Genomic DNA, 10096 nt, shown 5'->3' with positions numbered 1-10096 from the left:
TGTTGGGGTTGCCTTTGCCCAGACAGAAGGGCAACTGGGCTGGTTGGCGCGCCCTGGCTCTGTCTCTGAGGGCCCAGGTGCCGGAAGTAGCAACCCAATCGCTCTGCCTGGGCTCTGGGGCGGCTTCGCTTAACCCTGCCTGGCTGTGCTCCCCTTTTGCTCCAGTGGGAAGGCGCCGCGTCTCACTTCGGTTGTGGCGCCCACACCGTCTCCTGCGTCCCTCCCGGGGAGCTGGCAGTGGCCCTTCCTTCCCTTTGGGCTCGGGTCCTGCCGGCAGCAGCGCCCTGGACTGGGCGGACCTGAGGGAGCCTCTGCCCTCCCCTCGGGGCAGCTCCAGAGGGAGGGCCGGGAGAGGCGCCACAGACGCGAGTCCAGGCAGGGGCGCCTTCAGACGTGAACCAGAGGCCGCCGCCGCCGCCGCCGCCGTGCCCCGGAGCCGCTTCTTCACCTGCGCCTGAAGCGGGGCGCCTTTCGCGGCCCAGGGACGCTGGGCTGCGGCCCCGTCAGGCTCGGGGGGCTCCGGGCCTCCGCCTGCGGGCCCGCGCTCCCCCGGGAGGCTGCCTGGCCCTTCTGGGCCGCTGAGGCCCCGGCGCCGAGGAGAGGCCCCGAGGCAGAAGGCGCCTCACGGCTTCCGGGACGAGGCCTCCGCTGGCGCCGCTGCTGGCGGGAACCGGTCCGCGATCCCTGGACGGGAGACGAGCCTCGCTGCGGACTGAGGGTCGAGCCGAGCCTCGCGGGAAGCGGCGCTTCGGACCGGGGTTGGCCTCCCACCGCCCCGCCCTTCGTCGCTCCCGCAGCCCCCCACACCTGCGCAGGTGAGGCGGGGCGGGGCGGCCTCCCGTGGTGCTCCTCGCCTCGCGCGCGCCGCCCCCGCCCCCCGGCCGCCCGCGCTTTTCTCTCGGCCCCAACCGTCGCGGCCTTCGCGGGCAGCAGGGGGCGCCTCTCGCGCGGGGCGGATTTCTCCTCAGCGCCTTCCTCGCCGCCTCGGGGCTGCTGCTGGATGGCGCCTTTTCTGGCAAGGGCGCGTCGCCGGACGAGCCATGGTGGGCAGGAGGAAGCGCCGCCGTCGCTGGTACCCCCCCCCCTCCGCCCCCTCATATCGCAGTCTTCATTCCCTCCCCCCCCCCCGGTGAACATCCATTTTATAGCCTGCCCTCAGGACAACGTAACGGGCGCTCAGAGCCGCGCGCGCTCTTCTCGGGCTTTCGCAACAGCCCTCATAAAGAGCTCCCGGTCCCTGCTGGCTCTCTAACGGGGCTTTGGTTTTGGGGCGCGACTTTCTGGACAAACGCCGACTGGAGTGGGAGGTGGGGGACCCCTGCGTTTTGAAAACGATGGGAACACTATGCTGCTAACCTGGGGAGGTAAAATAAAATGCAGTTTCAATAAAGCTGAGGTGTGTGTGAAATGACCTAAAGCAGAGCTCTTTTAGCCCTTACTGTATATGGCTTAAATATATAGGGGCAATAATGAAACACCAGAGAGACGACATTAAGCAAGATTCTTCCTATTTTAATTTCTGCTTAAGGCAATAGCCGCATGAGCAGTACTTGACAGATTGATAGATGGATGGAAAGTCGGACGGATGGATATAACCCATTCCGTACATAATCACTTGTTACTCATGGCTTTATCCACCAAACCAATGTGCCTTGAGCCCTTCTAAGGAAGAGACAATAAACTATTTCCTTTTGTTCTGAAACAAAGTTGTTCATGTGCATTTTGTGGAAGGGGAAGCAATTGGAATTACCTCAGATCCCTATTTTACCTCCCCAGGTTAGCGGCACATAACCCAGCATAGTTATTTATATTAACCTTGGCTTACTGACCACTCACAACCCAGACCATAGCAAAATCCACTCAGTGAGGGTGGGGCACCAAGAAAGCATCCAGCTGTCACAGCTCCCCTTTGGAGACAAAAGCCAGGTACAAACAAACTCAAACAAAAATGTAAAAATAAATAAAAACTTTGACTATCAGATGGGAATTAAGCAAAAATGTCAGCAAATGGTTGGTGTTTGGCTGCATTTATGCAGCATTGCCTGAAATGCAACCATGCTGCTAGCCAAACCAAAGATTCACCCAGAGGTTAAAAATAAAGTCACATGTATCCTATGCATTTTTTTAATATAGTAATTCAAGGTGCAAAATTGCTATCAGTGTTCATATATATATATACCGATACAATTGCTATCAGTATATGTATACATATATATGTATGATATATATGTATATTTGAAAAAAAAGTCCAACTGGTGAATAAGCATGAAATAGAACTGGTAAATATCTGTTGTTTGACTTGGATCTCTCATATATTTTTGAAGGTCATTGATGCTGATGTAAGCTGTTAATTGAAGTGACCTCCAAGGGCTGCTGCAAGATAGGAGAGCACCAGAGCCAAATGCTACAACGAAGAGCCAACAGGTTTGGGTAGCATATTTTCAAGTCACATTTCCGTTTCGCCTTCAACTTCTTTATAGGTTTTAATCTTATAATAAATGGATAATCGTTAGAAATTCAGTAGCTCATCACCATGTTGGTTAGTTCTGACAATAGCATTGCTCTGTCTGCTGACGTTAGTGCTGACGGAATGGCATTGTGTGTGTGTATAGAATATTGGTAGCACTTTTGTACTTTGAATTACTATATACAAAAAGTAAAAAAATTCGTAGGATACATGTGACTTTATTTCTGGTGAATCTTTGGTTTGGCTAGCAGTTTTGTTATGCCCGGTGGAGCCCTTTTGGTTAGTGTGAAATGCAGCCATGGCTAAAGGCTTGCATGTTGGGTTATAATGTGGACTTGATCCTTAGGGACTGAAAGGTGCCACATGCTCCTTTGGAAGTGAGGCAGCTTTGGATTTGGTTTCTCATAACCAGTTACCATGATGTGTACTGTGATCGTGTCTCCGTCTTGTGCCTTTGTAGTGCTGCTATCCCAGAACCTGAATTCTGATGATCAGGAGTTGGTACTGAAGGCTTTGAAGCATGTGCCTGAGAGCCAGCTCCACAAAGATGGACTGAACACACTGAGACTCTCTCTTGTGAGAGGAAACAGCAAAGTTGTCCATGCAGCCAGGAGAGTATTGAGCAGCTGGTGTATGTGAACCTAACTGATAAGGAGGCTGTGTGGGAGTTAACCAAACAAAACCTGATGCTGTGCAGTGAGTACCCTGCTGCCTGGCCAAGAGCCTCTCCCCCTCCCCCCGTACCTTAGCAGATGGCTTCTTTGGCAGCTTGGGAGGAGTTGAGGTAGGGCAGGTATAGGTTCATGCCCTACAGGGAAGCTATACAAAGCCTTTGCTAGCTTCGAGGTGGGGTGGGGGTATAAAAAGTTGAGTTACCCCTGCGCCTCTGAAAACATGAAGCTGTCTTATACTGGATCAGACCATCATTCAAGGTAAGTATTGTTTACGGATACTGGCAGTGGGTCTCCAGGGTAACAGGCAGAAAAGTGTTTTCACATCACCTGTTGCCTAGTCCTTTTTAACTGGAGATGATGGGGATTGAACCTGGGATCTTCTGCATTCCAAGCTAATGCTCTACCACTGAGCAATAACCTCTCCTCTTTGCTGGGTTTAATGGCTGAAGATAGACTACCCTCCACCTCCTTTGCCCTCTGATGTGGGGACCTCCCGGTGGAGAATGCTAAGCCATCCTTGTTTATCCTTTGTTAGATGGCACTGAGATACATCTGATTGGCTAAGTAAACCTCTGAGTTATGAGGAGCCTGCTGCACGGGTCAGGATGACGTTGGCCAGTTTGTTTCCCCCTCCTCATCCCACCAATGAGTCCACCCAGCAGGTGAGTACAGATGGAGGTGTGTATGTCCATGTGGTTGGCAGTGAAGGCTGTTTTGAAGAATTCTCTCTTAGAACTTTTCCAATGCCTATGTGCCAAGATACCATGATGATGATGATGATGATGATGATGATGATGATGATGATGATGATGATTTATTTATAGTCCACCTTTCTCACTGATATCTAAGACAGATTACATAATGCAAGTGAATACAATATAATATATTGTAATCTAAGCTTGGACATTCATAGAGCAAAAATACTGTAGCTAGGATATTCAATGAAAACAGATACAATAGAGTATATTAGCTGCAAATTTGAAAACTAGCAGAAAGCCAAATACATGGATTAAACCTTTCTGAAGTAAAACATAAGTAATTAACATGACATCTTTATCAGCATCAAACTACGCAGCAGGAGCACATTTACATCAGCAGGCAGTACGCAATAGCCTAGTCTATAGTCCCTGTCTCTTACCAAGGTAGCTCTTTGAGCTATTTCTTATTATAGCTCTCCTGAATAATTCAGTCTTGCATAGTTTGTGGAAAGCCAAGAGAGTGGAAGCTTTCCTGACCCCCACAAGCATGCCATTCCACAAGGTGCCATGACAGAGAAAGCATGTGTACGGGGAGTTGTTGATTTAGCCCAGCTGGAGGGTGGTATCTGCAGAAGGCCCTGCTCAGATGAGTGAAGCTGCCTTGGCGGAACGTAGGGAGAAATGAGGGCCAAGGCCATGAAAGGCTTTGGAAGTAATATTCATGAGCTTGAATTGAGCCCAATAACTGATTAATAACTAATGGAGCGACTGCAGAATGGGAGTGATATGCATGCTCTGTCTGTCTGTTCAGCATTCCCCCACATCAAGCATGTTGCTATTACTGTACTGAATAGTTTGGCTTCATAATACCAGAAGTGGCCTCGGTTTAGAAATGGGAATACATATCCAGCAGGGCATGTTTGCAGCATTTCCGAGAGCACCGCTTTCAGTTTCTCAGAGGCTATACTGTGTAGCTTTACTTCAAAGCAGCCCCACCTCCTTTCCACAGAGAAAGCAATCAGAATCCACTATGGCAGTTCAAAAGTTGCAGGTATCTTTAGGGGAATTACATGTCTGGGTCAGGATATTTTTAGTCAGAATATACAGTGAGGACTTTGAGAATGCCACTGTACAATATGGCTGTCTCTCAGAATGTGCCTATTAACACCATACAAAATCGTACATTATCTCCCCTAACTTTTCCCTGTAGAACAGAATTGACATCTCTACCTGCATGTGAATTGCTTTTGATAGTGGATTAATCGTTACACGTCTCCATGTGATCCTCAGCAGATAATGAAGGTTCCTATACATCCACAGATAGAGTGGAAGATGGACAAGAGGTACAGCAATCTAATCCTGACTCTCAGGGTAAGTACAAATGTGAAAGTCTGGGTATTGTATTACGTAATTAATACCATATTTCTGTTTTTGCTTGGGTGCCCCCCACCTTTACCTTTGCACCCCACCCTTGTCTTCACCATTGCAAAGTCAGCATTGCACTGGTTTTGTGAACTCCTACCTCGTTCATTCCATAACAGGAGATGAAAATGGTGTGGTGATCTACCTGCCAATGATCCTGGGAAACTTCAAAACAATTCAGGCTAACCTGTATGTCACTCATTCTTGACTTGACTTGACAAACACCTTATTGTGTAGATACTGGGCATCAGACAACTGTACGCACATTAGATACTGTGATGCTACTATAACCATGTCCCGCCACACTTTTTGTACAAGGGAGTGTTTGTATCACATTTCTTTCAGTGCAGATGATAAAAAACTGTGCTGTGATATTCATGCATCTATTTCGTTGCTGGTGCGCAAAAGGAAAATTAGGTCCAGTTGTAACTCTTTGTTGTTCTGAACAAATGCCTTTCACATTTCAAACATCAGTCCAAGAGTATGACTGGCATGGCAGTTTGAAATGTGAGAAACTTGTCACTTCGTTTCATTACGGTTTTGTCTGCACAGTGGCCACTCCCCTTTTCTTTAAACATTTTCTATGAATGGAATATTTCAGAGCTTGTTCAAATTGTTCAGCAGTTGTTCAGATTGTCAGCAAATCATGCTGTATCCCTGCAAAAAGTGTCAAATTTCATGACACGCTGTATCCCTGTAATTTTAACAAAGTCAATTTACCAAGTATAAATCCTCCACACATGACCTCCCCTTACTGCTTTGCATAATATTAACAATTTATTGCTATTTCACGCAAAACAGAGCTGCAGAGCAGGGCAATGTACTAGTGATATCCAATGCTGAACTCTTCCCCAGCAGCTCGTCTTGCCGATGCCAGAAACATGAACAGACCCTTTGCGTTGCTTCATGACATGGCAGAGAAATTGATCACACAATGTGAGGGGGAGGAACCATCGAGAATCATATCAGAAGTTATCAGGGGTTCTCGTCAAAACAGTGTCACGCTGCTCCCTCTGCATCACAAGGCCTCATCGAGACCCTCCACAGGCTGACACTCCTCCTCCTGCATCATCTGCCCATGGAAAGTTTCTCTGAGTGCCAATGTACATGGCACAGAAAACAGCAGTAATCTCTTTCCTGTGGGTGGTAAAGGTCTGTTGCCTCCAGTTAAGTATGGTTGCATCACGCTGTTCGGAGGTTGCCCTGTGCATAGGTAGAAACTGTTTTTCTATTTTCTATTGGTAATATTGTTGGTAGAGAAACAGGTATTCAACTTGTTCCCCATGTGGTTTGACTGGTTTTGTTACAGTAAAGCACAATAACTACAGTTTTCTGGTTTTAAAAAAGATCTTTTTCAAAAACTAGGTAAGGCAAACAGCGTACAGTGCTTAGAAAACATATTTTCTTTCCAACATTCACTCGGTAATAAATAACAGTCATGTAATAAGAAAGATCTAAATAATCAAGGAACATTGGAATCTTCAACTGTTTACAGTATAATTCCTCCCTAGAAGCTGAGGGTGCAGTACTGGCTGAGGCACTTTCCATGCAGGCCACTTTTCTTTCAAGTTGGGCCAATTAGTAAGAATCTTGTTATTAACTCATAAGGCTGTATATGTATCCAACTTTAGTTTCTCCCATTTGATTAGCAAATCCAAGTGAAAATCTTGCAGTTTATCTAGATTTCTTGCAGCAGAAGCAAAAGGGGTTATTCCCCATGACAACTTTGTATTCAACTTATCCCAGCATTGTAAAAGATTATTCATTACAAAATTGTTACTCTTCTAGAACTTTCCCTTTTCTGTTTTCTTAATCTGCAAGTGATGAGAAGACACTCCGCAATCCATGCTTGCTCAGTTGCAATTTCAGAAGGGTCCTCAAGTTCTAACACCCATCTGCTGGTCCAAGATGATAGTGCTGCAGTGTGACATAACTAAATATTAGGTGCACAACAAGGCACCCTAAATAAGGACCTGAGGAGTTTGGATTGGGTTGCTTCTAGTTTAGGGAAATTTCTGAATAAGCATATCTATGAACCATACATGAGATGGGATAATCACCTTATCCTGAAAGACTTTTATTGCATATGGTATATGAGAACCCCCTTTGGTAAAGAAAGAATTTTAAAATTGCTGCAACCACTCTTTGGGCATTCTCAATTACATAGGAAAGCTGAGCTCTTCATAAGCCAGATGATTCGGAAAACTACTCCTAAATAATTGAATGTTTTAACTTGATCATTCTCATGACTGTCAATCTGCCACCTGTACTTAGTATATTTTTTGGAGAAAAAACAATTTTGGTCTTGGAGAAATTGATTGTTAACGTCTCCTAGTAAGGCGTAAATGTCCAAAGGGCTCTTCTGAGCCCTGCATTGGAGTATGATAGAATGATCATTGTCTGCCTGTAATAGTGTGGCAGTTGGTCTGTTTGCCAGATTGGGTGGATGGAAATCTGGATTGGTTAAGGTTTGCACCATAGAATGTATATAAAAATTAAATTACAAGGGAGCCAGGATTCATCTTTGCTTCACGCCTCTCCTGACAGGTACCAAATGGGACAAATAACCTGATGGGTTGCATCTCATTGAAAAATAATTGTTTTCATGTAGTGTATGTATAAGAGAAAACAGTCTATGATCTATTGAAGAAGCTTCTAGTTTTAACTGTAGTCTGTCTCGTGAGATATTGTCAAATGCCATTTTGTGGGTGACAAAGGCTGTGTAAAGTGACCAGGCAGTATATTTCTCCACCAGATGATGTAAAATCAGACACTGATCTATAGTGGAGCAACCACTACTAAATTAAGAACCAAGAAAGTTAAAGAAATCCCAATCCATGGCCCAAATATTAAAATTACTAAATATAGAACATAAATATATATCAATATACAAATATAAATGTATTTATTACAGGATAATGTAAAAAGTATTACAGGTCCAAATATAACCTCAATTCAGATTAAAGTGAGACAAAAAACTCAATCAAGAACCTGATGTGACCTTCACCAAGCGTGTTTCGGCCATGTGGCCTTCTTCAGTTGTCAAGGATTACACAGTAACTGCAGACAATGCAATAATATGACAAGAATTGATAAATAAAAGCAATATAGGACCAAGTTGGAATTATGCTAGAAAGGGGGGCAGGGAGAAGAAAATTATTGATTATTAAACTTGGTGCAATATTTTTACTACTTTTACTATTATAACATAAACATGTATTTTTCTTGCAAAAATTATTGAAAATAATTTATTTCCAATTAATATCAATAACTCAAGGCATCAATAACACAATATGTACTTTAAAAACCTCATTTGGAATCACCTTCAGCCCTAGTCAGGTACATGTGTCTTCGTTGGTAATTCAATTGTGTACTACTAAACTACTACTAAAAAGCTATTAAAAGCGGTACAAACTACTAAATTATTACTATACTGATGTTTAAAATGGTACAAACTACAAAACTCCTATAAAGCAGTTTAAGAGGGTACAAGCTACAAAATTACTACTAAAATCTATTCAAAGGGGTACAAACTACTAAACTACTACTATAAAACTGTTTATAACTCTTTAAACTACTACTACTTCTATAGGAGTTGAAGGAAGATGGTATCTCCTCATTTTTGCAGGCCAGGGAGCCACTCCATTTCCTCATCGGCTGTAATAGAGAGGGTGATGAGGGTAGAGAGGGTGGAGGTCTGGGCATTGGTTCTGGGATTGGGGGCAGAAGAGGAGGAGGGGAGGGAAGGAGGGGGTGGTGGAGGGGAGGTTTGGGGATCAGGAAGCCATTCCATTTCTGAGTCATCACTGGAAATGGAGTAAGGGATGGGGACAGAGGTGGAAGTGGAGGAGGGAAGAGAAATGGGATGTGGCCCCGGAAGCCACTCCATCTGTTCCACCCAATGCCATCTTCTTTTCTGTTGGGATATGAAATGTGGAAAGCATGGAATTGAGAAGTCCATGGGGCACCCTGCAAGGAGTAAGTCTCTACCAGCCCTCTGCCTCTCTAGCTCTCCTATTAGCCCTCCAGACATACTTCTGGAAACCTCTGCCTACAACTTCCTTCTTCAGGTCAGGAAGCTGTTCATTAGCCTGCTTCATCTCCAGTAAAGCTGCAATAGCTATTTCCAGACTTATCTGCATGGACACACCTGAAGAGAAGCCCTTAAATGCTTTTGAGATTATGTCTGGAAAACTCCTCTTTGGGATAAATATTTATTGTGCATATGCTCCCCCACCCTACACAGATATTGATAAACAGTTAACTGAGCCATTTACATTTCATAACAAACTTTTCTTAACCAATCTCAAATGTTAGGTAAAGTTTTAGTTTCCCATTATTCAGTAATCCATATTCTAGCAGCTGTCAGTTCAGAATTGAAATTCTGTACTTTTGTTGGGGCATAAAAATAATTTCTCTGCCAATGTGCCCAGTAAAGACACCACATACAATCAAATGAAGTTGATATGGGGCCTAATAAACCTACCTCTAGTGTGGGTACCTTACCTAATGAGCTGTCTGAGGCATGCTACCCTGCTCTACTTCCTAGCACAAGGTGGTGTTCATGCCCCTGAGATTTTGCTAGCCTGCCTACCCAAGGGATGTCCAGGGGAGCTGTAATTCCACCATCCTCCCCCTGCAATGGTCAAACTAGCTCAAAGTGATGATGGCCCAGCACGAAAACTTCACCATGTGGGTGACATTGCAAAAGTGTCCTCAGTGATTGCAAGACAACCCCAAACAAAACTGCCTGGTGCACCCAATGATGACAAACTGGTCCATCAGGGCTTTAAAGTTGTCATTGATGAACTTCTGGAACACCATGGGGTGTTAAA

General features: G+C 45.0%; 1 long non-coding RNA gene across 6 annotated transcripts; it reads left to right on the top strand.

The window, feature by feature from the left end:
- The first annotated feature begins 656 nt into the window (after positions 1 to 656).
- Positions 657 to 8662, top strand: LOC129343931 (uncharacterized). 6 transcript variants are annotated; one of them, XR_008598351.1, is made up of 6 exons: positions 657 to 1043; positions 2325 to 2424; positions 2928 to 3163; positions 3677 to 3819; positions 5130 to 5210; positions 6120 to 8662. It is a non-coding gene; the product is annotated as an uncharacterized LOC129343931 (long non-coding RNA). The 6 variants fall into 6 exon arrangements; XR_008598352.1 differs by having other exon boundaries at positions 657 to 815; positions 2928 to 3819; XR_008598350.1 differs by having other exon boundaries at positions 2928 to 3803.
- The last annotated feature ends 1434 nt before the right edge of the window (positions 8663 to 10096 follow it).

This window comes from Eublepharis macularius, chromosome 16 (assembly GCF_028583425.1).
Source record: "Eublepharis macularius isolate TG4126 chromosome 16, MPM_Emac_v1.0, whole genome shotgun sequence".
Taxonomy (NCBI): domain Eukaryota; kingdom Metazoa; phylum Chordata; class Lepidosauria; order Squamata; family Eublepharidae; genus Eublepharis; species Eublepharis macularius.
Note: the sequence above shows the minus strand (reverse complement) of the source record. Positions and strands in the feature narration are given on the sequence as shown.